The 12,749-nt window shown below is 43.1% G+C and overlaps 1 protein-coding gene across 2 annotated transcripts in view; it reads left to right on the plus strand.

The window, feature by feature from the left end:
* emilin1b (elastin microfibril interfacer 1b) overlaps positions 1-12,749 on the plus strand; it is a 41,660-nt gene that overhangs the window by 14,996 nt on the left and 13,915 nt on the right. The window lies entirely within an intron of this gene.

Below are 12,749 nucleotides of genomic sequence, written 5' to 3' on the forward strand. Positions count from 1 at the left end.
ATGTGAGTGAAATGGAAGGGCTAGGGCTTTCTAACCCCCCCACGGTCGAGCAGTCAGTGGCCCACCACCTGCATCCAAACAGGCGGACCACTCTCTCATCTGCCAGTCCCTCCCTCCCGGGAAAAATGGAACGCTTCACCACTTCTCGTCCCCCCGCTGCTTCAAACGCTAAACCGTGGGCAAAGCAGTCATTCGCGGCGACAGCCGCAAAGTCAAAGTCTGCTATCCCGTCCTACAAAAAGAGGAGGGATACCTAGGACGCAATTTCTGCATGGGAGGGACGGACAGCACCTAGGGTTCTCTGTGATGTCCCCTCCCGAGTCCGCCATATCTGTTCCCCCACCCGCGAAGAAGCGGAGGATGTGGAGTTTGGACGAGGTTCCGCACAAGGTTCCGTCGAGTGCAAAACACTCAACCACCAGTAGGTGGTCTGTTGGGTACAAGCACAAGTTCTCAAGTGCATTGTTACAAAGCACTTCAGCCCCTGGGTTTAAAAATAATAAAAAATTCTCTGTCGCATCCAGGCTCACTGCCGAGGGCGCAGAAAAACAAAAACAAAATAACAGCAATGAACCCAGAAATAAAGCGGTCTCTGAGCTTCACAGAGCCTGGCCGTTTTTCTCTCGGTCCACTAAATGGCGCCTTAACCCCATCTATGGATTCGGTTCAGCTGAACCCGTTGGCTCTTTGCCAAGAGGCTTGGAGACAGTGTTCTGCGCACCCGTGGGTCCTCACGACAGTAACCAAAGGTTACAGGCTTCAGTTTGCTGTAAAACCACCCCCGTTCAACGGGGTCATAGCATCTGTAGCAAATGGGGATTCAGCGCGTGTGTTGGAAGAGGAAATATCCTCCCTCTTAGAGAAAAGAGCTATAAGAAGGGTTCCAGAGGGGGAAACTCAAAAAGGCTTTTACTCCCGTTATTTTCTAATTCCAAAGAAAGACGGGGGTTTGCGCCCGATAATGGACCTACGTGTTCTAAACAAACACTTGAGGAAGAACAAATTCAGGATGCTCACTGTCACAGGGACGATTGGTTCACCGCGGTAGATCTCAAGGATGCTTACTTTCATATAAGCATCTATCCTGCGCACAGGAAATATCTCAGGTTTTCTTTTCGGAGCGAAGCGTACAAATTTGTTACCCTTCCATTTGGGTTAAGTCTTGCCCCCCGAGTGTTCAGCAGGTGCATAGAGACAGCGTTATCACCGTTGAGACACAAGGGGCTCAGAATATTGGCTTATCTGGACGATTATCTGATATGCGCTCACTCGCGGGAGCGCGCGGAGCGGGACACAGAGATGCTCACATCTCATCTATCGAATCTGGGATTCAGAATCAACGAGGCCAAAAGCCAGCTGATTCCATCCCAGGAGATAGAATACTTGGGCTTACGAATAGACTCTGTGGCTTACCGCGCCATGCTCTCGGAAAGGAGGATCATGACGTTTTATCAGTGCCTTGCCCAGTTTCGCAAGGGAAACCTGGTATCATTCAGGACCTGTCTCCGCCTTTTGGGCATGATGGCTTCGTCGCTATCCGTGGTCCCGCTAGGCTTGTTAAAAATGAGAGACTTCCAGCGATGGGTGGCAGCGAAGCGTTTGTGTCCTCATCGGCACCTTGCGCGCCGAGTGGGAATACACTTGGATTGCGTGATGGCTCTTCATCAGTGGAGAGATCCCTGTTTATTCCAGACAGGGGTTTCCTTGGGGAGCGTGTTGCTGAGAAAAGTAGTGACAACGGATGCATCCCTGTTGGGCTGGGGAGCTGTTTTCCAGGGCAGGTCGGTAAACGGCCGCTGGACGCCCCAGCTTCGCAAGCTTCACATAAATATGTTGGAGTTGATGGCAGTCTTTCTGGCCCTGAAACATTTTCTCCCATTCTTGGAAGGGTTTCATGTTCTGGTCAGGACAGACAACACGACGGTGGTGGCTTATATCAATCGCCAAGGGGGAACGCGTTCGTTGCAATTGCACAATCTAGCGCGCAAATTGATTGTCTGGGGCGCGGCGCACTTAAGCTCGCTGCACGCCACGCACGTACCAGGAGTCCTGAATGTGGGGGCGGATCTGCTTTCAAGGGGAAACCCGTTGTACGGAGAATGGGTGCTTCACCCGCAGGTGATGGATCAGATCTGGGAGATGTACGGCAAGGCCGCCGTAGATCTCTTCGCCTCGCAGGCAAACACAAAGTGTCCGCTGTATTTCTCTCTCAGGGACGAAAATGCGCCTTTGGGTGTGGATGCGCTGGCACACCCATGGCCGAACGTGTTGCTATACTTCTTCCCACCGCTGAGTCTGATTTCTCCCACCCTAGAAAGAGTAAGTGAAAACGGATTATCTCTCCTTTTGATAGCGCCCCGTTGGTCGGGGAGGCTGTGGCTGGCAGAGATTGTCCAGCTCCTCCAGGGCGAGCCCTGGCCGCTCCCGCTGCGCCGGGACCTGCTGTCACAGGCGGGGGGGCAGATATTTCACCCTTACTCAGAACGAGTCAATCTTTGGGTCTGGCCCGTGAAGGGTTAAATTTAAACGCACTCGGGCTTCCGCAGGAGGTTATAAACACTATCCAGAGCGCGAGAGCTCCATCAACGCGCTCACTGTACGACCTTAAATGGCGTGTGTTCGTGGAATGGTGTACGCGCAAAGGAGCTATTCCTTTTCAGTGCGCGGTGAGTGATGTGCTTTGCTTTTTACAAAATTTAATGAACAATGGGAGAGCGTTTTCTACAATTAAAGTTTACCAGCTTGTCATGTAGGCTTCGATGGAGCTTCAGTGGGACGGCACCCTCTAATATGCCGTTTTATGAAGGGAGTGAAGCGTCTGAGACCAGTATCTAAACGCCTGGTCCCGTCATGGGATTTGTCCATGGTTCTGAATGCTTTAACTCTGGCTCCATTTGAACCTCTGGAGAGTGTGGATATTAAGCTCCCATCTCTAAAAACAATTTTACTACTTGCTTTAGTCTCAGCTAAACGAGTGGGTGAATTGCATGCCTTGTCAGTTCATCGAACATGTTTGAATTTTAGTCCGGATGACAGCAAGGTTACGCTGCTGCCTAACCCGGCCTTCGTTCCCAAAGTCAGCGATTCAGCTTATAACTGCTCTGCTTTGGAGTTACGTGCCTTTTACCCCCCTCCTTTTTCTTTGGAGAACGGGCGGAAATTGCACACCTTGTGTCCTGTACGAGCATTACGCTATTATGTTGACAGGACACGATCGTTCAGGAAGAATGATCAGTTATTCGTTTCATGGGCCACTCAATGTAAGGGTAAACCGATCTCCTCACAGCACCTTTCCCACTGGATGGTGGAGGCGATTGAATTGGCCTATACGTCTATGGGCTATAATTCCCCAGCAGGCTTAAAGGCTCATTCTACAAGAGGTATGGCTACTTCTTGGGCTTTGTTCAAGGGGATTTCGGTAGGAGATATTTGTGCAGCGGCAAGCTGGGCTTCCCCTCATACATTTATCAGATTTTACCGTCTGGATGTCACTGCGCCTTCAATGCCTCATGCAGTTCTTAATGTGGCTCATTGAAGAATTGAAAGGTTATCTTTCGTTCTTGCCGGGTCTGTTTGGCGGCTTCGGAAAGCATGCGTTTCGGGAGTTGGCTATATCATTCCCATATGTGAGATAACGAGCTATGTTTGAAAGAGAACGTTAGGTTACTTACGTAACCCCGGTTCTCTGAGAACAGAGCGAGGTATCTCACCAAGCTTCCCTACTCGCATTACACGGGGGAAGAGCATGTTTAGAATGCCGTTTTCGGGGATCACAGCAATATATATAGGGAGAGGGTGGGCTCCTTGTATGAGCTGTGATTGGTCCATCCTTCGGACAGACGTGGTGTAATTGGTGCTTCCATAGTCTATCACGCCTGGGGGCGTTCCCATATGTGAGATACCTCGCTTTGTTCTCAGAGAACCGGGGTTACGTAAGTAACCTAACGTTTTTGAAGTCCATAAAAAATGCATCTGTCTGTCAAATAACATGCTCCACGTGGCTCCGGGAGGTTAATAAAGGCCTTCTGAAGCGAATCAATGCGTTTGTGTAAGAGAAATATCCATATTTAAAAAGTTAAGTGTCGGCCGATCGGCTTCCGTATTCAATTTATGGAAAAAGTGTTGAAAGTGCCTCTGCCGATCAAATTACATTACCAGGTACGCTTGTCAGACATCGCGTACGCATCTTGAATTACGAGAAGGCACTTTCAACACTTTTCCACGGAAGGCGATCGGCTGGAGCTTTACTTTATAAAGTTTTAAATATGGTTATTTTTCTTACACAAACGCATCGATTCACTTCAGAAGGCCTTTATTAACCCCCAGAGCTGTGTGGAGCACGTTATTTGATGGACAGATGCATTTTTTATGGACTTCAAAAACTGGTAAGGTTTTATTATGATGGTTGTTGTTGTATGTACCGCTGTAGCTCAGAAATTAAATGTCTGTTCTGTGGTGCTGAAAGGTTAATGCTCTATCGCGTATGAAAATAGCGTGCCACCTACACTAAACCTAGTCATGCATAGCCAGACCTTCAGACTGACGGGAGAAGGCTTGGACTCTTTCGCAGCTTTCAGTGGTCGAGGACCGTTCAAGAGGACGTTTGACGGACATGTAACGCAATCAATCACAGTTTGTTTTGTTCCGCGTCATGTTTAGGGGAGTGAAAATGTAAAGTCGATGTCCCTGCAATAACAGACCGGCTTTCATCTATAAATTATTCATTCAAGAACGTTTACTGCAACAATAGAGCCGCAAACTTCACATACTTTTGAAAATCCAGCGTTTAGTTGATCCTGGTAAGCGCTCATTGTCACAGTTGTAAACATGACGGCGTTCTTCTTCCACGAGGGAGTTTGGCGTCACGGCATTTGTTTCAAGCGGGACCGATAAAGAACGCAACACACACTCGTCTCACGGACATCCAGCAAAATTCAACCAATCAGATGACGACTTCGAAACTCATGAAGTGTTTCCAGAAAAGTGTCCCATATGCATCAGACGTTCAGCCGATGGTCCGTGGGCGTGACGTCTGAAGCTGAGACTACACTAAACCCAACCCTAAATCTAACCAATAGTGATAACAACAAATATGCCATTTTAGCTAAGTTTGAGCTCTTTTATTGTGACTCATATTTCACAGGACACGTCGCAAATGTAATGCTGTACTAAGTGAGTTACAGAGCAAGTTTACTGCATCAGAAAAGCCACACATATGTGATGCAAACATCAAAATGCGTTAGTTTACAAACCGTGCACTATGGTAAAAGTGTCATAACATAGTATTGTGCAAGGAATCTCACGACAATAAGTCTTTATTAATCAATAATCTGTCCCCATAATCATAATTTGTGTGAAAGGATTAAAAGTTGTAGGTATTTTACTGCCACTAGTATTAATTTCAGATATAAACTGCAGTGAAATAGATGAAAAGGTTTTTGGAGTTTTGTAAAAAAAAAAAAAAAAAAAAAATGTAGGTAGAGACACGCTTTTCCGAAGAGCCTATGTTGGAAAAACTGCTTCTGTGAGGTCTGATCCTCACACAAAGCTAGCATGCAACATAAAAAGACATGAAATATTGCACATAAGCTGTAAGGACTACTTAAGGTCCTTTTTGGAGCTTAACATAAATGGCCACTAAACTGTTCTTGTATTAAAAAGAGCTATGTAAATATTCTTCAGGCTTTTCCTCCTTGTGTTTTCCTCAGAAGAGAAAGCATGCAGGTTTGGAACAACATGAGAGTGAGTAAATGATTGGGTAAACTATGTCTCATGTAAAGACTGTTAGTAGAGGCCATTGTTGGTGTTGTACTTTTCCATGAAGCCAAAAGGTGGTTTGGTGGACAGATTCCAAGCATGTGAGGACAATCAGAAGCGGAGTCATTCCTAAAAGCATGATTCCTAATTTTGCATGATGTCACCTACTGCATCGCACACACCACGGGAATAAGAACCGTCCAGCCTTTGTTAGTAGCCACTAGCCTCTACATGTGTTAATCATTGTCGTTTTGCTCTATGACTCTGTGTAAACATATCAGTATCAATCAGTAGACCGGGCGGGAGAGGAGGCCTCATGGTTTCTAAATGGGTGGGGGACATTGTCTTGGCACTAGATCCAGGATTACAGTTCATATAAGAACCGTTAAGGAATAAATTGAGGAATATCTGAGGTGACACGAGTATATGAGACTTTCCGTGAAACAGGCCAAAACTGAAGGTGATCATATAGGGCAGCACACAAGAGAGTTTGGAAAGTTATTGCATACTTGTATACACAAATGTTTGGGGTCAGTAAGATGTATATAATTGAAAGAAATTAATACTTTTATTCCATAAGGATGGGTTGAATGGATAAAAGGTGACAGTAAAGATGGTAAAGGTAATGTTACAAAAAATTTAACAGATTGCATACTATGATTTATGAGGAAACTTTAGTAACAAAGACATGAACAAGATATCCATCAGTGTACATAATGCAAGATCCATATGATCATACATGTATGAGTGTACTGTAGATTGGTTTTGGTATGGATAAATACTTTTTAAATGACTTAAATGAGTTTCTTCCTAGTTAAATTGCTCCCTAGGTAATAGACCATTTCTGCAGTCCATTCTGCTCCATTGTTTTAGGCTTACTGGACAAGGTCCAGGATGTGATATCATAGGATTCTGGAGCCTGTTGCACACATGTATATTCATGTACACATTTATCAACACACAGATCCCGTAGGCCATAGTTAAACGTGCCAAATGTGCAGTTGGACAAATTTTTATGTCCGTATTATTAATCCCTTGGGAGGTTCATCGATTGAAAGAGTAAGAAGGCGGATATTCTTCGAATGAATGTTCCTCCAAATCGCTACATTCATCTGATGTAATTTCTGTCCTGGGAGAAGCAATTACGGCCTTTATTGAGGGAATGATCCGAGAGGACTTTTTTTCAGCAGTGTTGAGGAACAAATAGATGACTGTATCTTTCTGCCAGATACCCTACATGGATTGTGTCACTTTTATGACAGATAATTAGAGAATAGTGAGCGTGTGTCTGAGAGGCAAGGACGGAAACATAGAGATGTAATTTATACACTGTTGAAGGGCTCCATGAAAAGAATGATATTCATACGTTTTTACGTTTAGTTTTACGCATTTGGCAGACACAGAGTGACTTCAGGTTTCATCTGTTCCTGACTGTATACCCTGGGAATCGAACTCATGACCTTGGCATTGTTAGCACTATGCTCTGCTGTTTGAGTAACAGGAACGCTCAAACGACATTTCTGCAACGCCCACACAGCGTTAAAGAAAAGTGTTAGATTACAGATTATATGGTCACTGTAAAGGAATCATTTTGCCATTTGCTATCATGTGATGGGAGTTTATGTAAAAACTTTTTTAAGCAAACATCACACAGAGAGACCAATTTGAATTAAACAACACAATCAATGCTAACTTTGTTTTCCATCGTGTGCAACAATGCGCTGCAGTGTGGGTCCATTATTTAGCTTTATCGTCTTCAAGATTCTTCAGATTTATATTTCACTTTTGAGTCTTTCACTGTGCTGCAATGAGTTTTTAGATCCAAGTAGGTGACATAATCATAACATCAGGATCACATTACTTTCTTACTCTGAAATGTGCTTCTGTTTTAGCATATTTCATTTATTTTGTCAGTTTTTAAGCCATGACGTTTCTACATGACTACATTTTTTATTTTACTATTATTAAACCCATTCATCTCAGTCGTCAGTCATTTATTTTTGTAAAACAGAAATGATGTAATGGAAAAATATGAAACCATCCTCATGATGTCGATTAATATCAATTTTGTATATTGGAATAAGCTCTCATTGGTTCAAAGGGAGGCTACACACACCAGTATACAAGCAAAGCTGCCAAACGCACTTTATTTTGTCCGCTTTTCCTGTCTTCTCTCATATTTTCCATTCTTTTTGGAGCTGAAACATGTTGAGAGTCTCTGTAAAGTCATGAGCTGCATGAGTGTTCGATGAAAGCGAGCCTGAAATGAAAATTCTGCATGACAAATCTGCTAAGAATGTGGATCATTCACGGCTGGCCGTAGCGGCCTGGAAATACTGTGGTCTGGTTCACTCCAATCAACAGTTGAAAAACAAATACTGGTGGGCTGAAGCAGCCTGACAACTTTGCAAAATCTTTAAACCTAGAAAGCTCCTCGCATAAACAGCTAGCATTACATGTGATATTATTATGAGGGTATTGAGTAATGGATTGCCCACCGCTTAGCACTATAAATGAGATACAGGTCACTGAAATCAAAACCTTGTCGTGTTACGATTAAGGATGCAAGAAGATTTTTTTGGAAAAGAAACTTAGTAGTGAAGGACAATGAGAAATCATTTGGCAGGCACTGAAACTCCCTGTTGAAACGTTAAGTTTGGCTGGGACATATTAAATCGACCTTTCCCTTTAAAGGGGGGGTGAAATGCCGTTTCATGCATACTGAGTTTTTTTACACTGTTAAAGACTTGGATTCCCATGCCAAACATGGACAAAGTTTTTAAAAAAAACCTTTTCGAGTATGGGTCTGCGTGACGTCAACAAGGGCAGAATGTCCTTGTACTGGCCGTATACGGGCTCTTCTCCCAGAAGGGCGCGCGTGCGACCAGAACGAGAGAGCAAATGGATGCCCATTAATACATGACACCACTCGGTACAGCGTATCTTTCTTTTATAAATATGATAAAACTAAAGACTTTTCGGTGATATGAAGGATGCAAAACTACTCTATAGGTACTCAAGATTGACATGAGATTGACAGAAACTGAGTGTTTCACCCTCCCATTTAAAACAAAGTCAATAGGCTTTTAGGATTAGCTAGGGTGCATTATTTCAATCAGTCCCCTACCTCCCGAGCTTGTGTATCAGTATATTGTGTACAAGAGTTCGGGCACTGGGAAGGACAGTAAAGGATGCTGACTCACTCCACATTGGGAGACTGATGACATGATAACATCATTGTACAACATCATTACTGGTATTTATGAACAACATCAGAGCTGATATCTTTCTGAAATAACTTGTAAGGTTATTTAGAGTACATTATGATAAATAATTAGCTTGTTACATTTACATCTGTGGCTGGGCAGTGAAGGGCAAAAATTGACACTAATGTACAAAATACTCATTTATACCCAAAATAGGGCACAGGTTCGTTACCACTGAACACAAGAGATGTAGTGCTCACGAGCAGTTGCCCCACTAAAATAGACAAAAGTTAAAAAATTTGTTAAAAACACCCAACCTCATAATGCTCAAGAGACTAGACATACATACCCAGATGTAGATCGCTAAACACACGGGTTCAGTTACTCACAGCTGTATCTGTAGTCGACGAACTGCAAATATTCAGGCGTTCCATCAGAGCACACTCATAAACTGCAATAAGATTGAAGCATAAATTACCACGAGTCACACCACAACAAACATTAATGCGTTGGAATTAACATACCTGGGGTGAAAGACAGCCTGTACCCAACAGCAAAGTCGCACAAATCCTGACCATAACCTGTCTATAACAAATATACACACTTAAATAGTGCATAGGCACTAGCAGCAACGTTAGCCAAACAGCTAGGTACATACCTCCCGTGCTGCGTTCCACTACAGTTTTAGACACGCACTTGCAAACTTCCCTAAGCACTTCCCCTCAGGGAATCCCTGCCGCCATTTTGAAGTGCGTTCCACTTCGTGAAGTGGACAAGGGAAGTTTATATGGACAGACCCTTGCTCCCTCGATTTTGACCGAGGGAGCGAGTCTACTTCATATGTACACTTCAGGCAGCTTCATATACCACAATGCAACATGTTTGTGATGTCACCGCATATCGCGTTTAATTTACCCCACCACAAACAACTCTATGATATTTTTATTATTTTTAAAAACATTTAAAACAACCCAAATACACCTATATACATATAGAATGTTGCATTAAAGAATTTCGTAAAGGAAAAAAATAAATAATAAATCAACTCTATAGTGGATTCGAAGTGATAGGGTTTAGGACGTTCCAGTTCAGTCCATTGCAAATGTTCCTCCAGTAGTGGGCACTCATGCAACGTAAGCAATGACGCACATCCGAGTGAACGAGACGGAGGGAAGTTAACGAGTGAAGGGCATAATAAAAATTAACTGGAACGCAGCACAGCAGAGCTGCGCGCACACGCACTAGGGTGGCCATTTCCATAACACCAAAATGGAGGACACTTTTCGGCATTTAGTGAGGCAAGAATAATTGCATAGGACTCAATTTAGGACATAGGGTGTACCCGCAACTACAATGCAATTTTGTCCATTATATTGATGGTATCATGATACAGTGATTCTGAAATAGCCTACTCCATTCATTGCCAGACAATTTGATCTACGATATATCTGATGTAGACCTATGGGTAACAGAAGAGGCAACTTTTTTTTGCATTTATTCAAGACATTGTGATGTCGGTTTCAAAAACTGACCACTGAGATGAACCTGTTTTGCAAAGTGCGCAGTGCCTGAAAACATAAAATGTCTGGACTTCTGGAAATACATAAATAAACAAATAATGAATGCGAAAAATAAATAAATAAATACACATTTCAGTTCTTTACGAATAAGTTCACCCTCTGCAGCAGCTCAGGCAGCTCTTTGTTAAGAACTGAAATATATATATATATTTCTTTTTTCTCCGCATTCATTATTTGTTTATTTATGTATTTCTTTTATACAGTATGACTGGTGATGCTTGACTGCATGATAGACTTTACAAAGCTCTGCAGCGGAGATTTTGTCATCCTGAGGTGATGTTGCTTCTCGAAAAAAATGACCTAAAGGAAGACGTAGGCTACCTGCGGCTCGTCGGTTACTTTTATGTTTTTCTGTGCTGGCATGTCTGTCAATGGCGCCTTTCCCTTGACTTCTAACGTCCACTTCACAGTGACATGAAAGCGCCATGAAAAGCGTCTCTACTGCTTTTTGATATAAATTCGTGCTCTTTTGTCCATTCCGGATTAATGAGGTCTGACGCTTCGGCATGTTACCGTTATGTTATGACGTAGACTGCACGTCGTGGAGGCTTGTTTACATTTTTAACCAATGATATATCAGATATTTATTTGACATCTCTTTCAGCCAATCATATGTTTGACCAGAGATCTTACAGCATTAGACGCTATGCTGCTGCGTCCCTATAAAGATTCTAGAGCGGGATTTTTTAAGGCCGATTCAGCGCAACTCTAAAAAGGAGGACAAATGAGTGTCTGGCTTGAGGCTGCGCCAGACGCCGGACAGGGGGCTTAAAATCTGGACTGTCCGGCCAAAATCCGGATGTATGGCCACGCTAACATGCACACACCCACAGACAACACCGATTGTATGATGCGCACCCAGGTGGCATAAACTCCGCATTAAATAGGCCAGAAACAGAAGCCAATAGGCTGTCGCACCTGTCATTCATGTAACAACCACGTTTAATAGGGCGGGACCTAGACTGCACTCTAAAAAAAAAGGCTCGTAATCATAGGGGAACCTTTTTTAGTGCTATATAGCACCAATTTTGGTGCTTCAGTGGTTCTTCAGCGGTTCTTCAGAGGTGCTATATAGCACCTTAGTCAAAGAACCGGTGAAGAACCTCTGAAGAACCGCTGAAGAACCTCTGAAGAACCGCTGAAGAACCACTGAAGCACCAAAATTGGTGCTATATAGCACTAAAAAAGGTTCCCCTATGATTACGAGCCAAGAACCATTTTTGGTGCAATATAGAACCTTTTTTTTTTTAGAGTGTGCCCTACTACACATGCAACATTTCAGCCGTAAATAAATTATAAATGTTAGCTAGATTGTGTTCATTAAAAATGTATGTTTTCCTGAAATATAATAAAATAACGCTTTCTGTTTTTTGTCGTTATTGGTCGTTATGTGTAGTGTGTTGGCTCACCTGATTTAAGTTTCACGCTTCAGAACTTCCATTAAGGGAACATAGTGAGCATCGATGCCCCCTGGTTTTGTGATGCATTGTGGGACTTTTTAGGGACCAAACGTTTCAGTGCACTGGAAGGATTCTGCGATTGAGACAGCCCTTAAAATGGCGACTCCCTGATCAGTGCCCTGACTACCGAACTAGGGAGCTGATTGAGACGCATCCCTAGTTATTTACAGATGCTATTAGGAGAGGAGCTTTCTTAATCTAGAGAGCATTTGATTGGACAAAAATATGTCGTTAAACACGAGTCATGAATATTTATGATCTGTTTTCCTTGTGTATGTCTATTCAAAAGTTAATTTTGTCAATGTTTAGGAGCACACTAGCATATATAGATGACCTCAAAGCAAACAGATATGGACTAAAAGCCACAAAACTCTCATTTTGTTCTTTGAAACGTGATTCTGATTTGTACTTGTTGGTCAAAACACTGCATTTTCTCTTGTAATTCATTCTAAACATCCTTTCATTTAGCTAGCACAGATTATATCGTGATGTCATTACTCTGATCTAGCACCATCTGTGTTTAATATCGAAGGCCAAAACATGAAATTGTGCTGGCAATATGTCAAAGTGTCCCGAGCAGCTGTGGAGGCAGGAAATCCACCATAGGTCACTGATGAACCATGCGCAATCAAAGCAGGAGTCAGGTGGTAATGGTCAAATGCGTCAATATGTCTTGGGAAAATGAAGTGTTTTTTCCATGACAAGCCACTTATTGGGTAACCTCCTTTTATTACATAATGCATTTG

This window comes from Gobio gobio (genome assembly GCF_949357685.1).
Source record: "Gobio gobio genome assembly, chromosome: 13".
Lineage (NCBI taxonomy): Eukaryota > Metazoa > Chordata > Actinopteri > Cypriniformes > Gobionidae > Gobio > Gobio gobio.